The sequence below is a fragment of the Vulpes lagopus genome, chromosome 13, assembly GCF_018345385.1.
Source record: "Vulpes lagopus strain Blue_001 chromosome 13, ASM1834538v1, whole genome shotgun sequence".
NCBI lineage: Eukaryota > Metazoa > Chordata > Mammalia > Carnivora > Canidae > Vulpes > Vulpes lagopus.
This window is the reverse complement of record NC_054836.1, coordinates 57,126,085-57,147,547: the sequence shown is the minus strand read 5'-3', so window position 1 is coordinate 57,147,547 and position 21,463 is coordinate 57,126,085.

The window sequence follows — 21,463 nt, the reverse complement described above, 5'->3', positions numbered from 1 at the left end:
ATGTCCTGTCTCCCTTTCTGATATTTCCTACTCATTTCTTCTCCCTTCCCTTCTATTCCCTTTCACTATTATTTATATTCCCCAAATTAATGAGAACATATAATGTTTGTCCTTCTCCGATTGACTCATTTCACTCAGCATAATACCCTCCAGTTCCAACGGTGCAACCCACCGTTGCAGCAAATGGTGGGTATTTGTCATTTCTAATGGCTGAGGAATATTCCATTGTATACATAAATCACATCTTTATCCATTCATCTTTCGATGGACACCGAGGCTCCTTCCACAGTTTGGCTGTTGTGGACGTTGCTGCTAGAAACATCGGGGTGCAGGTGTCCTGGCGTTTCATTGCATCTGTGTCTTTGGGGTAAATCCCCAACAGTGCAATTGCTGGGTCGTAGGGCAGGTCTATTTTTACCTCTTTGAGGAACCTCCACACAGTTTTCCAGAGTGGCGACACCAGTTCACATTCCCACCAACAGTACAAGAGGGTTCCCTTTTCTCCGCATCCTCTCCAACATGTGTGGTTTCCTGCCTTGTTAATTTTCCCCATTCTCACTAGTGTGAGGTGGGATCTCATTGTGGTTTTGATTTGTATTTCCCTGATGGCAAGTGATGCAGAGCATTTTCCCATGTGCTTGTTGGCCATGTCCATGTCTTCCTCTGTGAGATTTCTCTTCATGTTTTTTGCCCATTTCATGATTGGATTGTTTGTTTCTTTGTTGTTGAGTTTAATAAGTTCTTTATAGATCTTGGAAACTAGCCATTTATCTGATACATCATTTGCAAATATCTTCTCCCATTCTGTAGGTTGTCTTTGAGTTTTGTTGTCTGTATCCTTTGCTGTGCAAAAGCTTCTTATCTTGATGAAGTCCCAGTAGTTCATTTTTGCTGGAAGAAAGACAGTCTCTTCAATAAATGGTGCTGGGAAAATTGGACATTCACATGCAGAAGAATGAAACTAGACCACTCTCTTGCACCATACACAAAGATAAACTCAAAATGGATGAGAGATCTAAATGTGAGACAAGATTCCACCAAAATCCTAGAGGAGAACACAGGAAACACCCTTTTTGATCTCGGCCACAGTAACTTCTTGCAAGATACAACCACGAAGGCGTAAGAAACAAAGGATGACCTTTTCAATTCAAATCATTGTGTTAAGTTGTCACTTCATTGTAACAGCTGGGCCTGCAGAGCAAAAATGAGTCAGTCAGATGTTTATTTCATGGAACATGATTATAGAAAATGTACCTGCCATGCTATAGGCATGACTTTTTAAGGAGATATGCTGTTTTCACATGTAATATAAATTATGCAAGACCTTCTTGGAGCATAGTTTTGGTGCTGTAGCCAGCTTGACTTCAGCACTCATTGGCCATCTAAAATAGAATATGCAACTTAAGGATGATTAATGTTTATAGATAATACGTGTATAATAAAATATCGTAAAAATTCTATTCTCCAATGTAGAAATACAGTTCACAGAATATAAAGTCATTTGAAATCTTTTATGGAGAGAGAATAGCCTGTAGAGGTTATGGGCATGGACTCTGGAGTCAACAACTTGAATGGGAATCAGATTTCTGTCACTTACCAGTTCTGTGACCTTGGGAAGCCATTTAACATCTCTGTGCCTAGATTTCTTCATTTGTAAAACAAGGATAATGATGTCTTCTGCCTACTTTACAAGTTAATTATAAGGATTAAATTGGCTAAGACTGCCTGGCATATAGTAAACTGTCATGATCATGATGATGATGTTATAATTGATATAAATTGTCACCAATTTATTGATGTATAAGTCGCTTTATTCATTACCTAGAGTTAGGTGTGGGGCAAGTGCTTTCAGAGACATAACTGGTTTGTTAAAGAGTAAAACTTAATTCATTTGGACAAAAGGAAAAATCTGAATTTGTCAAATAAAGTGATATTTTAAGGACGTACTTTAATTCACACAAGGCACACAAACATAAATCATTTTCCTACTCCACTTTTTGACGATTGTTTTTAATGTTCCTGAGCCCATATCCTCAAATGTAAGTTAGTGCTTATAAGTTATTATAGGAGATGAATGAGATAGTCTGTGTATAATATTTAACTTTGTGCTGGTTCCTTTTAAAGGTGTTCTAAAGAATGGGCTTATGAAAAAATAAAAACTAATGATTTAAATTAGCATGAGAGTTTGTGGGAGGTTAAAAATTTATTTTCTTGGGATCCCTGGGTGGCGCAGCGGTTTGGCGCCTGCCTTTGGCCCAGGGCGCGATCCTGGAGACCCGGGATCGAGTCCCACATCGGGCTCCCAGTGCATGGAGCCTGCTTCTCCCTCTACCTGTGTCTCTGACTCTCTCTCTCTCTCTCTGTGACTATCATAAATAAGTAAAAAAATTTTAAAAAAAAATTTATTTTCTTAAAGATACTAGGCATAGAATTAGAACTATCCCTGGGACATAGGTTTTAGTGTCTATATTTATTTGTCTTATCCTGACAGCAAACACAAGTTTTCTAGATCAAGGAAGACCAATTATTTACTTACAGAACATGTTAGCATTTGTTCCCAATGCCACATTTCTCCATCGAGTGACATGATCAAGGCAGATGTCATCAATCTACTACAGGAGAGAAACACTGAAATTATGACTTTCAAAGCTTTCCTAGGAATGATTGCTTGGCTGTCTCCCTTTCCTTTTGAGAGAGGGACAGAAATCTTTGCTCCCTAATGTAATTACACCATTTCTGGGCAGTATAGAGGAAAATCTTTAGATTGTTACAACACTTTTTAATGTAACAACTGGCCTTGTTTGGGAGGATGAGGGGAGTGGGGGGGGGGTTGTTGAAAGTGAACCAGTGACTACAGGAAAGATGAACTTGTAAATCTGTCTAGGATATTTCACTGTCTTTCACATCGAAGACTTGTTTGCCATCCACTCTTCTTTTAACCCAGGTTGTCAGTAATTTTTGCTAAAAAAAAGCCTTGACTATGTATTAACATGAAAATATCCACATTGTTTCCTGATATACAGTAGGTGCTCAGTAATGGCTGACTCACTGGAGAACTGAAGGCCGGGAAAGACACTTGTGATATTGCAGAATAAATGAAGAACAAGTTCTATATTTTCCCAATCTGGCTCCAACTTATCACACTAATGGCATTCTCTACCAATGCTCCATCCATAGTACTTTCCAGCCACAGTAAGTTTGCCAACTTTTTTTCATGGTTCAATACTTTACTCCTGATGATCTCTTGTATTTTCCATTTCTTCCCAGGCAATGCCATACTTATTTTTCAGTTCAAAGCTTAGTTCTTCTGTGAATTCCTTCCAGATTTCCCCAGGATGAATTTGTTGGCCTTTCCTTTGTTCTCCTACAGCATTCTGTTTATATAGTGGTGAATCTTTAGACAAACTATGGTAATGTGACCTATTACTAACTACCAAGACTTTGCAAGTTTAAATTGAAGATTTTTACTCATAAAACATACAACAAATAAATTTTTTAAAAAAGCTTGTTCCAGATTATGCATGTGAATCTATAGGAATTGTTTTACTTGATTCTTACCACCGTGCCTGTAACTTCTTGGCATTGTTAGACAATTTTGACACCATCCTTGAGAAAGTTCATGGATAGTCTAAAAGGCCAGAGAAGCTATTCATAGCCCCAGAGATTACATCAATACTACACAATGCCTCTGTAGTCAGTCTTTCCTCCATTGTTAAAATGGTATACATTTTTAAATAAATAACCATAAAATTTTGAATAATTATTTCTTGTATCTTCCCATATTTAATTTGCCAGATAAATATTTTATGGTATAGGTTTTGGAAAGTTTATTCTATTGTAAGCATCTGGTAGTTGTCTCATTCAATTTGATCCTCAGAATCTTTTTTTTTACTTTGTTTTGCATTGTAAAATATAACGTATAGAAAATTTTGTGAAACATTGAAACATAAATGTAGAGTTTAATGCTATCATAAAATTACCAACTATGTAACCCTTACTAATCCCAGAAATAAAATACATAACATACCACTTTCTCTCTTAATTATTATGGTCTTGATAAGTTTTTAAAAAGATTATTAGCTTATATCATTTTCTTCTGGATTTTCTTGCAAAATATTATTTTTTAAATTGAATTTATTTTTTTCAATTAGCATCTTTCAGGGAAATAGAAGCATTTTCCTTTTTTACATCACTAATTTCAGATGTAGTGTTCAATAATTCATCATTGTGGTTTCTTGAAATATATTATTACAAAATAGATAAATAAACCAATAAAACATGAGAGTCCAGAAATAGTCACATGATTTATGACAAATCGTTAATACAATGCATTGGACAAGATAATGGTCTTAAGTTTAAAAAGTCTGACCAACTTGTACGTTCACAAGGAAAAAAATTAATATTGGCAACTATTTCACACCAAATTAAAAAAATAATTTATAAAGAATCATGAGGTGGGGCACCTGGGTGGCTCAGTGGTTGAGTGTTTGCCTTCAGCTCAGGGCATAATCCTGGAGTCCTGGGGTCAAGTCCCACATCGGGCTCCCTGCATGGAACCTGCTTCTCCCTTTGCATGTGTTTCTGCCTCTCTCTTTCTCTCTCTCTCTGTGTCTCATAAATAAATAAAAACTTTAAAAATAAAATAAAGAATCATGAAGATAAATTAAAAGGTAAAAACTTTTAAAAATGTTTCTAGATGAAAACATAAATATCTTCATTATCTTAAGATAGGCAAGGTAAAGAGGATACACAGAACACTAACTTTAAAGAAAAATGTATTTATAAGTTTAAGCTTAAAATATTGAATGGGTACTTCATGAATGTCTCCAAACCATATGAGGAACAACTGAGTATCACTAGGTGTCAAGGACTGCAAATAAAATCCACAAAACTAGCATACACCCACCAGAAAGGATGACATGAGATAAAGTCACCATACTAAGGATGTAGACTGTAACACATATTTTGCTTGTAGTACTATAACTGGATCAACTCTGGTATACACATCTACTAAAGTTGACAATACCCAAATAATTCCATTCTGTGTGTATATTCAATGGAAAATAGTGTTTAAAAATTTTTTTAAAAAAGAAGTGTTTATATGTTTATGTGTAAAAGTAGTTTTTATGACCAAGAAAAGACATGAAATAATGTTCATAATAGTGCCATTAATGATAACCAAAAGTCTTTAAACAATCCAAATGTCAATCAACAGAAGAATGCATAAAGAGTCATGGCATAGTCAGAGGAAATAATTGCTAGAAACGTCAGCATGGTTGAATCTCACAAACACAATTTTTTGATCATATAAATGTGAGAGACAAAAAGTATATATTGTGTGATTCTATCTTTATAAAACTTTCACAGACAAAATTGATACATAATAATAGAGATTGGAAGAATGATCATGTTTGCGATGGGAATTTCCTAGAAAAAGCTTTCCCAACAGTAATGCAGTAGAGAGAATATTCTGGTAATGGAAGTAATATAAACCTTGATATGAGAGGAAGTTGAATAACCAACACATATGTATAGTGCTTTTAGTTGTATTCTTATAAAAAAATTGAGCTGTATTCCTAACATGCACACACTTTAGTATATGTAAATTATATCCTAATAAAAAAGGAAAAAGAAATATTTCCTTGGCTTTTTGCATTATTATGTAAATTTTAGAATCATTAATAATATTTATTACAAAAAGTTGTTGAAAATGTATTGGCTTTAGTGATCAATTTAGAGAAAATTCACATCTGTGCAATATTAAGTCTTCTAATTGCAAAATATGGTATATCTTTCCGTTTTAAATTCTTTTCTATTTTTTTCTTTTTTTTAAGATTTATTTATTTATTTATTCATGAGAGTCAGAGAGAGAGAAAGAGAGAGACAGAGACACAGGCAGGGGGAGAAGGAGGCTCCATGCAGGGAGCCCGACGTGGGACTTGTTCCTGGGTCTCCAGGATCACGCCCTGGGCTGAAGGCAGGCGCAAAACCTCTGAGCCACCGGGGCTGCCCAATTTTTTTCAAAGATACATTTTTATACATAGAGTTTTCGTATACTGTGTTAAATTTCTGTTTCATAATTGTTCTTTTTGATGTAATTGCAAAGAAAGGATTTTGGTTTCATTGAAGATTTCCTGTTTCTCCTAGAGCTCACTGGTCCTTGTACAGGTCTCGATAAATAATAAAGTTTTCAATTCATGTTTATGGAATCTGAAACAAAGGTAATAACACAAGTCAGCTCCTATATCTGAATTTTCAACAGTTATAAATTAATATATGTACCTCTAATATGTTATAAGTACTTTTTAACAAAACCTGTAAGACTCAAAATAATAGCAACCACTTACAGCAAACATTTATTATGTTGCAATATGCCAAGCACTGTGCCAAATAATTTACATATGTAATCATAATTAATATTCACTCAAACCTAATATTTAAGCGTCACAATTCTACTCTTTTCAAAGGCAAGGAAACAAAGACCTAGACATTAGTATCCCTGATACCATACATTCAGTTAGTTAGAGGCAGAGATCAAGTCAGTGATCCAGGAATTTCTGACTCCGATGAGAATGAGTTTAAATATGATTTAGTTTCTTCCTCATTGATTATAGGATACAGTATGATTATTGATTAAAACATACTCATGCTTCCCTATTACATGCTTTAATATAACAAAGACTATTTATAATCCTTTTCCATATGGGGTTCAAGTGTTTTAATCAAGTGTTGATTAAGCTCAAATATTGATTAAGAGTACATTTCATCATATTGAAAAATAATTCCACTTCATTATAAATGGACTAACTCAAATATTACTACTTGCCAAATAATGTTACAGACATATTATACGTTTAATATGGGTACAAAATATATATAAATCCAAATTTGTTCTAATGGGCATGTTCTTTAGGGAAAAACCATGCTTTCACAACTGAACAATAAATTTAGGCTCAGTATTTTAAAGAATGAAAAAAATTCTGTACTAGGTTAAAATTACACTAAGGTTTAAAAGTATAAAGTATAATGGGATATATGTGTAATAACTGATACTTTTATAATAATAGCAATCAATCATTAGACCTTGATATTTTGTAAATAGGTTACTTCACTGAACAGAAATCTGAAAGCAAATTAATAAAATAATCTTTAGTTAAATGCAGTTCACAGAACAAGATTATGGTTTTCACAGCAGTTAAAGTATTGCCAGATGCACCATTTAAAAATTGTCAGTGAGCCAACCGATTTTCACTAAAGTATAAATCATATAACCAAAGTGAAGTTCATGATTCTGCAGGGTGAGGAAAAGGGAATTACTTAGATAGGACATCACTGTATGGTTAATGGTGGCAACCACTTCAGTTTGAAGTAAAAGATTTTTCAGTGGCAAAACTAAATGGACCAGTTCGCCCTTTGTCAATCATACTGTTAAAATTTATTACTGGAATATTGTAGAGAATTACCATGTATCCAGTCTATTTTCAGCCTCTGCCCTGTGTATCAGCAGAACTATTTTTTTCTCAGAAAGACAGGACAGCAACAGCACAGTAAATCTGAAAACAACAAAGCAATTACACTTTTAAAGAAATAGAAAAATACACATACAGTCTTGCACAACACACATAACACAATCTCTTGAGCTTTTTTCATTTTAGAACTTCATACCATAAATAACATAGTTCAATCAGATTAAAAATAAAGATCATTTTGCTCTTTTAACACACTCAGGATATTCTGAGTTTAAACGGTGATGACGTGTAAGAAAATACCTTATTAGTATCATACAAATATACCCACACTATCGAATTTAATGAACCTCCTCTGTATATGGATTCTATACAAATGAAATTGATTAAACTAATGCTTATCATCTTACTTGGGAAATCATTAGTTTCATTTATCTAATAGAACTTTCATTAATGCTTTTATGCTTAAAAAGTGTTTTTTTTTTCCTCCAAACTCTTCTAAAAAGGTAAGTCAAGAATGACAGCAGAAAGGTGTCTTAAGGGATCCCTGGGTGGCGCAGCGGTTTGGCGCCTGCCTTTGGCCCGGGGCGCGATCCTGGAGACCCGGGATCGAATCCCATGTCAGGCTCCCAGTGCATGGAGCCTGCTTCTCCCTCTGCCTATGTCTCTGCTTCTCTCTCTCTCACTGTGTGCCTATCATAAATAAATAAAATTTTTAAAAAAAATTAAAAAAAAAAAAAGAAAGGTGGCTTAAGAGGTACCTAACTTTCTCTCCTCCCAGGAATGCAATGAACAGTTACTCATGAATCAATTCCCTCTGAGAAAAATCCAGAAACTGGTTGAGAGACTCCTGCATTCTAGTGACTGAGAAGATACCTATAAAGAAACTGGAAAAGCTGAGACACACTCATTCCATAAATGGCACCTCAGGCACAGAACCTTACAACTGGGAGGGAATCTCTAGCTCCCAGCTTCTCCTTGGGATGAAGGAACAAAAGATTTGGACCACACATCTAACATCTCAACTTTTAAGGGTATTATAGAGTGAATAACTCCCAAAGCACCTAGCTCTGAGAACCTATGGGGCTGTGGGCTCATGAGGGTCCTCTGAGGGCACAGACAACAGAGGCAGCCAGGCTCAGTGCAGAAAGGATAGTCAAAGCAAAAATGCCCAGCTTCCAGGGGAGTTATTGAATATCTCATCAAGTTAGTTATGAAAGTATTTTATATTATTATATGTCGAGAGAAAGGTGGTATTTCTGGCTCATCCATTTAATTAATTATATGGATAAAAATTGAGGAGTAAAATAAAATGCCCATATCAAGTGTAATTTTATACTCAACAATCAGTTTCCTCTTTAATTTTCTATTAAAATTAATATGTCTATAATTTAGTTAAGTTTCAGATATATTTATCATGTATTTCTTACATCTCTTTTCCAGATTTTTAGGTGTTCCTCAATTCCATATTCCGTGAACTAGAACTTTTTCACATTATTAGTATCATCAGAGGACTTTTATATTTTGATTTTTATTACATATGATTAGCTTTATTCATACTGATGAGAATCACTTTTTGTCCTATTGTTTAAAAAAAGGAATATATCCATGAAATGCTGCATGCTATTATTGCTATCAATTATACCTTACTTTCCATTAACATAGATAGTACTGTAAATATTTGAGACTCAGGATGCATATGAAACTATTTTGTAGAAATATGTTGCTTTTTTTATTTTGTTAAGTCTCAACTTTACAATTTTATGTTATGATGTTGGGGGGATGTCTATGTGAAAGAAGAGAGATTTGTTGTCTCTTAAAACCTCAGGGGCAATCATTTTCTATTCATATTTAGCTATCATATACCAGGTGTTCTTCATTTTCCATAATTCCACTAATGTCTAATAGAAAGTGTCATCTATTATGTGTAGTTTAGGTAGCAAATGTACAAATTTGCATAAATTCATTCTATAGGTTTGAAAGCTAAAACACTTTTTAAAGTACGGTCACATGCACTTACGGGAACGTCAAGAGGCATGTGTGTAAAAACCGTTTGTGCATTTGTAAATTCTAATTCAGAGATGGGAAATTTATGTAAAAAAACCACATTGAGTTAGTTGGTTTCAATCATCACCCATTAGATGTGTTCTTCCCTTTTTTGCTTTCTCTCTTATTTCTGACTTCTTGGTTTTGCATAGTTGCAGTTGTGAAAGGCATTTACTTTTGTGTGTTTGTATGGCAAAAGAAAATAGTTTTGTTTAATTCTCTACTTTTTCATATATCTTACTATGATCCTGCAGTACTGTCATGTGCTTAGAAGAATGCAAACCAAAAATAATGCTAAATGATGCTAACAGATACTATTAGAAGTTAGTTTGTATCAGTCAAAGTATAGTTAGCCAATTGAACCGGGAAATTTAATGAATATGGGAATTTAATGAACTGGGAAATAAATAAATTCATTTAATGCATTTAATGAAAAATTTTGAACGATGTAAAAGTTGATTACCAAAAGAAATAATAAATAACTAAGATACAGCAGCAGAAAGTGTCTTCAGTGCCTAGGGCTGAGGAAAAGTAACTGATGAAGAAATACAGAGGAGGGTCCTGTAAGGCTGAGTGTCAGGCCGTTTCTAAGAATATATTGTTGCCACAAGGAGACACCACTTATGATGAAGGAAAATTTGCTGGAATGTGCCTGCTGTTGGACTATCACTACTATTATAATAAAGAAGCTGTCTGGAGGGCATTAGAATCAGAACCACTAGAACTTCCCCCAATGTGAATGCCTGCCAGGGACCTTGGCTGTCACACTGAAAATCATAAAAACTGGAGGAATATAAAATTGCTTCATGCTCCTCCAACCATGCAGTGTCCCTTGACACCCTGTACTGGCAGAGTGTAACATACAGCCAGCAAACAAGATATAAATGTAGATCTGGTTCAAGGTGCTATTGTAGGAAGACTCTGAACCCACCTTCTCCACAGAACACCCCAAATTACATTTACTGATAGAACAATTCCTCCTGAAGAAGAACTGACGGCTGATCAAACAGCTACTGAACAACCAAAGATAAAATGACAAGAGAACAGCAAAAAAAGGTGGAGACACACTAACAACGGGAACCCCCACCCCAACACTGTGAGCAGCAATGGGGAAGGAGAGTACCGAGAGACCAGGAACAGATCTCGCTGTCCTTGGACACAGAAGAAAGCCACAGTTTAGAAGAGCAAGTAACCTAAAGGAGCCAACACTAGAACTCTGCCAAGCATCAGAGAAGCTGCGGGAAAGCTCCCCAGGCAGAAGGACCGGAGAATGACACAGTGTACATACCCCCCCCCCCGCCCCCTTAAAAGCCTATGGCAGGATCTGGACACCTTAATGGGAAGATCCAGTTGTCTCAGAGAGCTTATGGCTTAAACAAGCCCAGGTCCACCAACCCACTCCAGCCCTGGTAGCACTGGGACACACACACACACACACACACACACACACACACACACACACCCTGATTTAGAAGAGCTGAGGAGCTTTAATACCCTCTCCTCCTCCACCCTGAAAGCCCAAACTGGGCAGTCTGGTTGCCATAAGGGGTGGGTTTAGATGCCATAACTGGAGGGTCCTAATTCCCTAGTGAGTAGGTCCAGGCACCATAACTAATGGGTTCAGCCATCACAGGGAGCTTGAGACCTCAGCAACCCCAGGTTCTACAAGCTCACATCAGCCCTGGTCACACTAGGGCCAGAAAAAAAAAACAACAAAAAAACAAAACTTAGAGTGAACTTATAACCTCAGTAAATCCAGGATCCACAAGCCCATGCCAGCCACCCTATGGTGCTGGGGCACAGAACGCAAGCTGTGGTTTTGTATGGGGTTTTTGTTATTGTTGTTTTTAACTGTTATTTTAAAATTTTATTATTATTATTTTTTATTTTTAAAAATTTGTCTTGTCATGCTTTTTTTGTTTGTTTGTTTTTGGTTTTATTTGTTTCTTGTTCTTTTCTCTTTCCCTCCTTTTTATTTTATTTTTCCTTTATTATTTTTCTCTTAATTATTTTATTATTTTTTTCTTTATTCTTTCTTTAAAAATTCATGGCTTGAAAGAGTAACTAGCATATACAGCCACAACTCCAGCCAGCCAACCAAAGTCACCAAGCACACACAATCAACATAGAGGACCGTACATAAGACCACTTCTTCACCCCTAGAAGAAGCCATTTCACCTAGTCCATAGAAACAAACACAGAAAGTCAAGAAAAATGGGGAGACAGAAGAATATATTCCATAAAAAAAAACCATAACATTTTAAGAAAAAGAATATTATGAAACAGAAATAAAGCAATATTCCTGAAAAAGAATTTAAAGTAATGATTGTAAAGATACCCACTGGACTGCAGAAAAGAATAGAAAAACTCAATGAAGGCTTCAATAAAGGAATAGGAAAAATGTTAAAAAGAATGAATTAATCATGAAGTAAAAAGTGCAGTAGAGGGAATCAACAGTTGACTAGAGGATACAGAAGAACATGTCAGGAGCCTGGAAGACAGGGTAATGGAAAGTGCAAGCTGAACAGCAAAAAGAAAATTTTTAAAAATGAGGATAGATTAAGAGATCTCTTCAGCGGTGTCAAGCAAACAACGCATTATACAGGTCTCAGAAGGAGAGAGACAAAGGTATGGAAAACTTATTTGAAGAAATAATAACTAAAAATGTTCCTAACCTAGGGAAGGAAATAGACATCCAAGTCCAAGAAGCACAAAACGTCCCAAACCAGTTGAACCCAAGGAACCCCAAAGAAAGATGAACTGTATGGCACATTATAATTAAAATGTCAGGGCACCTGAGTAACTCAGTCAGTCAAGCGGCTGACTCATGGTTTCGACTCACGTCCTGATCTCAGAATTACAATCCGGGGAGATCCTCGGGCTCCATGTTCAGCATGGAGTCTGCTTAAGATTCTTCCTCCCTCTGCCCCTTCTCACCCCTTAAATAAATAAATATATATATATATATATATATATATATATATATATATATATTTGAAAAAATAGTTATTTGTTTAAGAGGATATGGCCTTGCAATAAAATCCTAGCGGTCTGAAATGATTCTCATACTGGTGCTTGTAAATGGCTCCACACAAAATCCAGTTTTCCATACTTTGAATATCATTAAATCTGCTGGATCATAGATCTCAAGTGGAAATGCAACTTGTAGTATAGATTAGTTGTAGAGTTTTCTTTTTTTCTGGTACCTGTCATCCCTGACAGCCTGTTGGCTGACAGGCTTGATGACAGATGGAAATAGCACAATTGACTTGTCTATATGTTGATTCCAAAAACCAAACATGGACTACCAAGTACTGTGCCTCATGGTCTGTAGTAGTAATGTGAGGTGCACTTTTATTTTACTATGGAAAGATTACATTGATTATTTTTTAGACCATTTGATCCCTAAAAATGCACTGTGATGGCAGACTTCTGGCACCTTGTGGGATATATCTCCAAATCTCTAATTTAAAAGTCTTAATACATTACATACTACTTCCTAGTCATCAGAATCAACATTATATCATCAGTGTACATCAGACTAAATTATAGTTTGATGTTATGTGAAATGTCAAGATGTGAAGGTATACTCTTGGCCTCACCAAGAGAAAATAAAAATACTTCACATGACCTTTGTAAATTAACATGGAGAAAAACAATTATTCAGGTCCTTAGCCACATACCTGGTGTATGTTGTTGTGTTCCTGCAAAGATATTACATCAAAAATAGAAGCTGCATTTATAGTCACAACCTGATAAAGTTTATGATAATTCAGTGTCATACTGCAAGGTCATCCCAATTATTGCATATACACACAGATAAGCTAATGAATGTGATAGGTCTCAACATCCATGTCTTTTTCAAGTCTTTAATAGAGGAAGTAATCTATAATTCCCCCCGGGTTGAATTTTTACTTTTATTTTACTATCCTGGTATGGAGGGTAAGTTTGGGGTAATTCTATTTATACCTTTCTACAACAGCTTTACCCTCAGGGGTTATAGATCTATGTGGAAATTCTGCTGTTTGCCAAGAATATCTATTCCAATTATATATTCAAGAATTTGGGATATAACCAAAATAAGAGTGGGACAGCTGGGCCCACTGTGAGTGGAAATTAGCCTATATATCATCTCACCAACAAAAGCCCCCAATTTGAATTGTGGACTAGAATAACATTTTTGTTCCCCAGAAACTAATGTCAATTCAGAGAAAGTGTTAGTAATACCTAAATAATCTGGCTACATAATTTTTCCTATTTCATTTTTATTCCAGTAAATGTCTACAGATTCCTTTAAAAACTATAAGAAGATTTAACTCATATGAACTTGTGGCAGTGACACAGTATTTTTCAAGAAAGCCAGGTTTTGCTTTAATCATGGTATCTTCATCTCTGAACATATGTAGGTATGGATACTGCATTATACAATAGGAAAATCTGTTGTGGCAACTCATCAGATTTTTTACCAAACAGATCTTTAAGGGTTTGTGTGTTTTTGTTTTTGTTTTTTTTTTACATTGATCTAGCAATATCTTTGTAGGCTTCAAATCTACTTGACTCCTATAGGAAGTGTGCCCAGTTATCCACTGCCACAACTGCCTGTAAGTAAAATATTCTAAATATTGATGTATCTCCACTCTCATTTATCGAAAACGCTCCCATCTTTGTCAGTAGAGTGTGGCCACTCTGGTATGCAGTGACCCATCATCCTCATCCAAATCAGGGAGTTCATTTATTGCATTAACCCCATACATAGTCTTACCTGGCTTACCTAGGAGATCAAGAAGAAGGTATTTTAAAAATGAAGGTGCTGATTTCCTTTTAAGGTCATGATGATAAACAAGGCTACAATTTATCTTTTCAACTTATTATATTTTAAAAAGAAAAAATTTATAAAGCAATGTGTTTTGTCCATTAAACATCCCGATAGGCAGGACTATTATTCCTGAGAAAGGAGAAACTTAGTAAGCCTTCTATTTCCCTCAGTGTATCACCTGAAAAGAGTTTAAGATGTACCAAAGGTATATTCCACCCAACGTGGAATCTGGTGATCACTCTGAATTGAGGAGAGAGAGCTGGGAGATTAGGGAGGCCAAGGTGGCAAGAATTCATAAGGCCTAGATGCAGCGAGAAGAGAGATGCATTGTGGAGACAAAGTTCCATAAATCTGCATCAGCTCTCAAATACTTTTAGCTGAGTAATGATTAGCAAAATATAGGTGTGTGAGGAAATTTCCAGGGGGGGGGGGAAAAACGCCTCAAAGAAACCAAGTGGGTAATCCCAAGGATATACACAGAAATAGGAATGGTTCATGCTTCTACTAGTCAAAACAACAGATTTTATAAATTTCCAGAGTGATGATAGGTTACACGGCAGGAACAAAAATGGTCCTAGATTTAAAGGCTTTTCTCGTCCTGCCCAGTAAAGTTTAAAAGTCCCACCAACAATCCTTGCAACTCTATTTCTGCCTTCATCTCATCCCAACCAGAAATGGCCCTCCACCTCTGAGTCACCAAGCACTTGTAGATGATTCTCTAGTTGGGGTTCTAACATACCATGTGTTCTGAGAGTCATTTGAGAATGTTCTGTCTTCAAGTGCAGCAGCTTATCATAGGCACAGTTTCTTTGGCATGATCTGGCTCTTGTCTCTTTCTATTACACCATTTTGTTACCACCTCATACCTGGCGATTTGGATCAATGTAAATATCCTTATTGTAATATTATGCAATATACTGAAGTTTTGCAAAATGTTTCCATTGGGAAAAATTGGAGAAAGTATACAATTTTTCTGTATTATTTCATATAACTGTGTGTGGACCTGCAATTACATCAAAAATAAAACTTTAAAAAGGCTTTAAAGAACCAAACTACTTGCAAGTAACTCAGTTGTATTCCCTGTAATGGTAGGAGTGATGATACAAAGCTTGGCTTTCTGAAAATAAGGGGAATAATGGGACTATAAAACAATGGAGGCCCGGTACAATTTGCTTAATTATCAGAAATTGGGAAAATAAGTCCAATTATTGCAATAATCAGTGAATATAACAACCAACAATGGCAGAGTAGCAGCTAAAATTTGTTCAGCCTTTCCCCGCTGCCAAATTCCAAGGTCACTTTCCTATTTTTAGATATTTGTTATAGCAGCAATTTCCAGTTCCCTAAACCTGTATTAGTTTCTTATTGCTTCTACAACAACTTACCACATACTTAGTGGCTTAAAACAAATTTACTCTCTTACAGTTTTGCATCCAGATGTCTGAAATGGGACTCATGGAGCTAAAATCAAGGTGTCAACAGTGCTGTCTTTAGGGGAGAATACATTTTCTTGTCTTTCTGAGTTTCTGAAGACCACCTGCACTTCTTGGCTCATGACCCAATTCCTTCATCTTTAAATTCAGAAACATAAAAAAAAATTTATCCCCTTGGTTCTCCTTCTTCTCCCCACCTCTTCTATCTTGAAGGACCTTTGTGATTACATTGGGCCCACCCAAATAATTCAGGATAATATTCCTATATGAAGATCTCATATGAAGATCATCTAATTAACAATCCCTTTACCATGTAACTTAATATTTCACAGGCTCTAAGAATTAGGACATGGAAATATTTGAGGACCATTATACTACCTGTTACATATAATAAGAGTCATTATAAGAGGGAAGAACATTTGGAAGCATCTGTAATTGCCCTCCATTAGGTTAATAATTCAAAACAATATCACATCCTGGGGGAATATATGGTAAAATTAGTGTCAATCTTAAGGATCAAAAGGGATGTAGGTGGGGGGGTCCCCATTTTATCCATGTTCAGTTTATGAGCCTGATCTTTGTAGAAACTGGATTATTCATCAACGGAAATCACAGACCGTCATCAGCTCAAACACGAAGTAGCCTAAATTTCAGTCATGATGTCAGATGTGATATATACATGAAAGAAGATAAATATAGACTCAGGGACATGATAGGTGAACATGGATTTGGTTCATTTGTTCTGTTTTAACCAACTGAGAAATGAAAAAACATATCTGTTCATATTCACATGAAATGGACAAGGATATAAATTTCTACTTTTGTCATAGAGTTAGAGTATCACTCCTGACTTCTAGAATAATATTTCCAAAAGATACCTGGAATATCCTGATATTCTGCAGAATATCATGTTGATATATTTCACCAATAACATTATATTTATTGGCCTGGGTGATTAAGAGTTGGCTAGCATGCTGACGGCATCTGGAGAACTCAAAAGCTCCAAGTTAGAGAGGTAAACCCTGTGTGTTTCAGGGCTTTCCAAACTCATTACGTTTTTAGAGCTATGGTGGTCAAGGGCTTTTATAGGACATTCTTAGCAAAATAAAATACAAATTATTTCATCTCACTCTTTCTTCCTAAACAAAGAAAGCACATATCTAGTTGATTTTTTTTTGTTAGTTTAATGTTACCGTATTATTAGGGCTGCTATTGGGTTATTGGGGGAACAAAACCTGCCAGCTTTAAGTAGAACCCAGAGTAGGGACAGCTATGCATAAGGTACAGGCAGTAGACTCTATGTGGTTAGAGGTATCAGTGATGGGAGAATAATGTCATTTGCATTTTGTAGCAAGTACCAGTGAGAGAACCATTAACATGGACCTTTGTGCTCTTGGAGCAAGGCCATTTCTTTTGCATCATAGAATTATTTGTCTCTTGACAGAAAACTCTTGGCTTGCTGCTGGGTCATGGTAGAGATGCGTGACTTACTGTGGGACACCAAGTATCTGCAGCTGGAACTGGCCGTCATGAGCTGAGTCCTGTCAGATCCATTAAGTCATAATATTGGATGTATCCAACAACAAATCATAATGAGATAAAAGTGGTACATTGGGAATAGAAGATGAACTGGACGAGAGTGTACAAGACAGCTCTTGAGCTGGTATTCTGGATGGACATCCATATGTTTGCACAAACAGCCCTCCCTCATCTCATGATTATAACTTAATGCAGGATCTCTTATAACCAATTGAAAGAGTAGAAAACGCATGAGCGTAGCTTACAGCTACATTAACTTGGTTATGGACAAGAGAAATTAGTAAGTAGGTATACTACAACCTCACCCCAAAATGGATTTTTTATAACAGTGACACAAGAAAATTTCCCTTTGGGCAGATATCTGAGAGGTGAACCTGGTCATCACTTTCTATAGAAAGAAAAGTGGCTTCAATTTAGAAAAGATATGGACTCAACAGCAGGGGTAAAGGAAATGGTTATTAAAACTGAATACAGGGGCACCTGAGTGGTTCCGTCAGTTAAGTGTCTGCCTTCAGATCAGGCCGTGATCCCAGGGTCCTGATCAAGCTCAGCATGGGGCTGTGGGGCTCCCTGCTCAGCAAGGAGACTGCTTCTCTCTCTGGCCCTCCTCTCGCTCATGCTTGCATGCTCTCTCTCTATCTCTCTAAAATAAATAAATAAAACATTTTTTAAAGTCTGAATACAAAAAATAAGTAAGGGCACCTGGTGGAACAAGTGGTTAAGCTTCCAACTCTTGGTTTTGACTCAGGTCATGATCTCAGGGTCTTGAGATCAAGTCCTACAGGGGACTCGGCACTCAGCGTGGAGTCAGCTTAAGACTCTCTCTCTCTGCCTCTCCCCACTAGCACTTTCACACTCCCTCCCTTCAAAAAAAAGAAATAAATCTTAAATATATATTGATATATAAATGACATATATCATATATGAAACTTTATATATGAATATGAATAGTATGAATATATATGAAACTTAAATATATATGATATGAAAATGATATATATAAATATATATCACATATATGAAACTAAATGCATATCAGTCTGTCAACCTAATTATATAAAAAAGGAACTATTCAAGTGACCTTTGAACATAGTAACTTGATTCTAAATATTTTATGAATATATTCTAAGGATGTTAAACCTGCAAAAGAAACAATTATAGTTGGGCAGCCCTGGTGACTCAGTGGTTTAGCGCTGCTTTCAGCCCAGGGCGTGATCCTGGAGACCTAGGATCGAGTCCCGTGTCAGGCTCCCTGCATGGAGCCTGCTTCTCCCTTTGCCTCTCTCTCTGTGTGTCTCTCATGAATAAATAAATAAAATCTTTAAAAAAGAATTATAGTTAGTAAACTTGTTAACAATGTATTTATTGTAACTCTGAAACTACTTTATATATTTGATTGGATAAAGCATATATGAAAATATTATCAGGAACAAAGATTTTTGCAATAAGAGAATAGGAATATTCATATAACACTTAAAGGTTTTTTTTTAAAATCTAGGGATACCTGGGTGGCTCAGCGGTTGAGCGTCTGCCTTTGGCTCAGGTCGTGACCCCGGGGTCCTGAGATCGAGTCCCACATCGGGTTCCTCACAGGGAACCTGCTTCTCCCTCTCCCTGTCTCTGCCTCTGTCTGTGTGTCTTATGAATAAATAAATACATCTTTAAAATAAATAAATAATAAATAAATAAATAAATAAATAAATAATATAATATTAAATGTGAATGTGAATTTTCAGCATAACCCCTTGATACAATATAAAGATACAAATAGAAATACAGATTATTTAGCTCTGTCTGCTGGGCAGAGCTCAGATGTAATGTCAGTTCACTACCATCCAATACACAATTTTTTGCCCCTGAAGATTGAAGCTCCTTGGAGAAATGTTAGAGTCTATCTGAGGCTAGGAAAGAAAAAAGTGAGTTTGGGACATCTTGTGGCAGAAAGTAAGAAAATGCTCAAACACAAATGAGCCAAAAGACTCATGCCAAAAAGACATAGAGGCAAATTTGAGTCTTCTACTGGTCAAATTTATGACAATTTGAACGTTTAAAAAATATAAGTGATTCAAATATGTTTGATTTAAAATACCAATATGTCCATACTGATATTAAAATAGAGAAAGAAGAGGTAATGAAGTGAAGGAATCAGAATCACTACTTTATACACATTAGTGTTATAATTTGGGGAAGAAGGAGTTAAACCATCTGGTTAGTGATCCAGTTCTCTCCAGATAATAACTAGATTTTTGAATAAATAGACTAATGCTATTTGCTAGGAGGAGACTTTTTTTTTCCTGTGGAATGCTCTTATCAAAATGTCCCTATAGGATTGCTGGTGATAAACAAAACTAGAATCTATGGAATCAGGAAGCATATGTGACCTCGTAATGTCATATAAGACTGAAACCATCTGGATATCAAATGATGTTTTAAGACCTAAACATTCTCACCACATGAGGTGACTCACAATTTTGACTTAAACTACATCTCTAACCTTATCCTAGAGATATATGCCCACTATGAGAGGAAATGCCTTGAGGACATTGCTAAATCTCTTTCTGCTTTATCTGTATTAACCTCTTAAATGGTTATATCTTTGAAATTATTAATCTTGAGACAGATTAACATCCCACTTTCATTATCCTTTGTGTTAGATCATAAATGATTCTGGCCTTATTCATAAATGGGAATCAAACCATTGGGTGAAAACTTGCTTGGGAATCAGAAAGTCACACGGACTCAATATCAGCTGACAGATTTCGTGTAACATGGATACAGTCAGTACCTTTCAAAATGGTGGGATCTGTGCGACAATCTGTCCGTTGTGTGCAATAAGTTCACTTAGAAGTATGTTTGCAAAGATGGTTAAGCTGAATATATCCAAACTTTTAAACTGAACTTCCAGTTTAAAAGAAATATGTCAGCATCATAAAGGACACTGTGAAGAAACAATCTGATAGATCCAGAATGTGGAACAATCTACAAGAAGACCGACTTAGATTTTTTTAAAAAAAATAGTCACTGTCATAATAATATTGTTCTCAATTTAAAAAGACTAAAGGGAGATAACAATTATATTATATATAACAAAAGAATACCTAAAACAAAAGGAATATGTATAATTGACCCAGTTCGTATTTATTTTCTCTAGAACCTTCCCAAGGATTTGTCAGGAATCCAATACATATTTGCCAAATTGATCTGTCTATAAGTAAAGTGGTTGTATTCTTGACCATTCAATATGTGGCCTTAAATAGAGGCAAAGAGAAAAGATACAGGTGATGACTAGTATTTGGACTTGTCTGTTAAAATCATATACAATTAAAAGTCAACCCCCAAATTATCATTGGCTAATAACACCTGCTTTTCAGGAATTCATAAAGGACCTTGATTTACAACTTGATATTATAAGGTTAACATTGCATTGCTAAAATGACCTTTTAACACATACAGTTCTTTATTAAAGAACTGTAAGCACTTCACTGTAAAAATTCATAAAACTTTATAAACAAACATTTCATAAATAGACTCTATACTACAGAAAAAGAACTAACAATTATTTACAAGCAATACTGACAAATTTGTCACTTATTGAAAAGAAAAGTATAAAATTCTGGCTTAAAAAGGAATTTTAGATTAAAAAAAAAAAAAGCATTACTATTATGCACCTTGCAAACACCTCACAAGCACTTCTAGCACAGCTAGTGGAGGCTCCCTGGTTATATTTATGTGACTTTTAATGTGTTTCCATAAGTTTGTTGTAAAATCGCCCAAACGTTGTCAAGGATAAAGTCAAATGCCACATTCCAAGCTGATTCCACTGACTGCTCCATCAACTCTTTCATGTATTATGTAACTAGATCCAGTTTTTCTGAATAATCTCTCAATGAAGTACATTATACATGACCTCTATTCAGAATAGGACACCACGCTGATGTAGAAAGGCACTAAAGCTTATCTATAACAAACATGAGATGCATTATCAAAATACATAAAATATCTTTTGAATGTCTTACAAATGTCTTATTCAGTATATCTATGGCAGTAGTATAGCAAAGAGGAAGCACAAAGGAAAATATTTTACTTTGCCCTTTCTCAGAATTTCTGTTCATGGTTAAAGTTTATCAAAGCAGCATTTGAATGCCACCACAAATTTTTGCTAC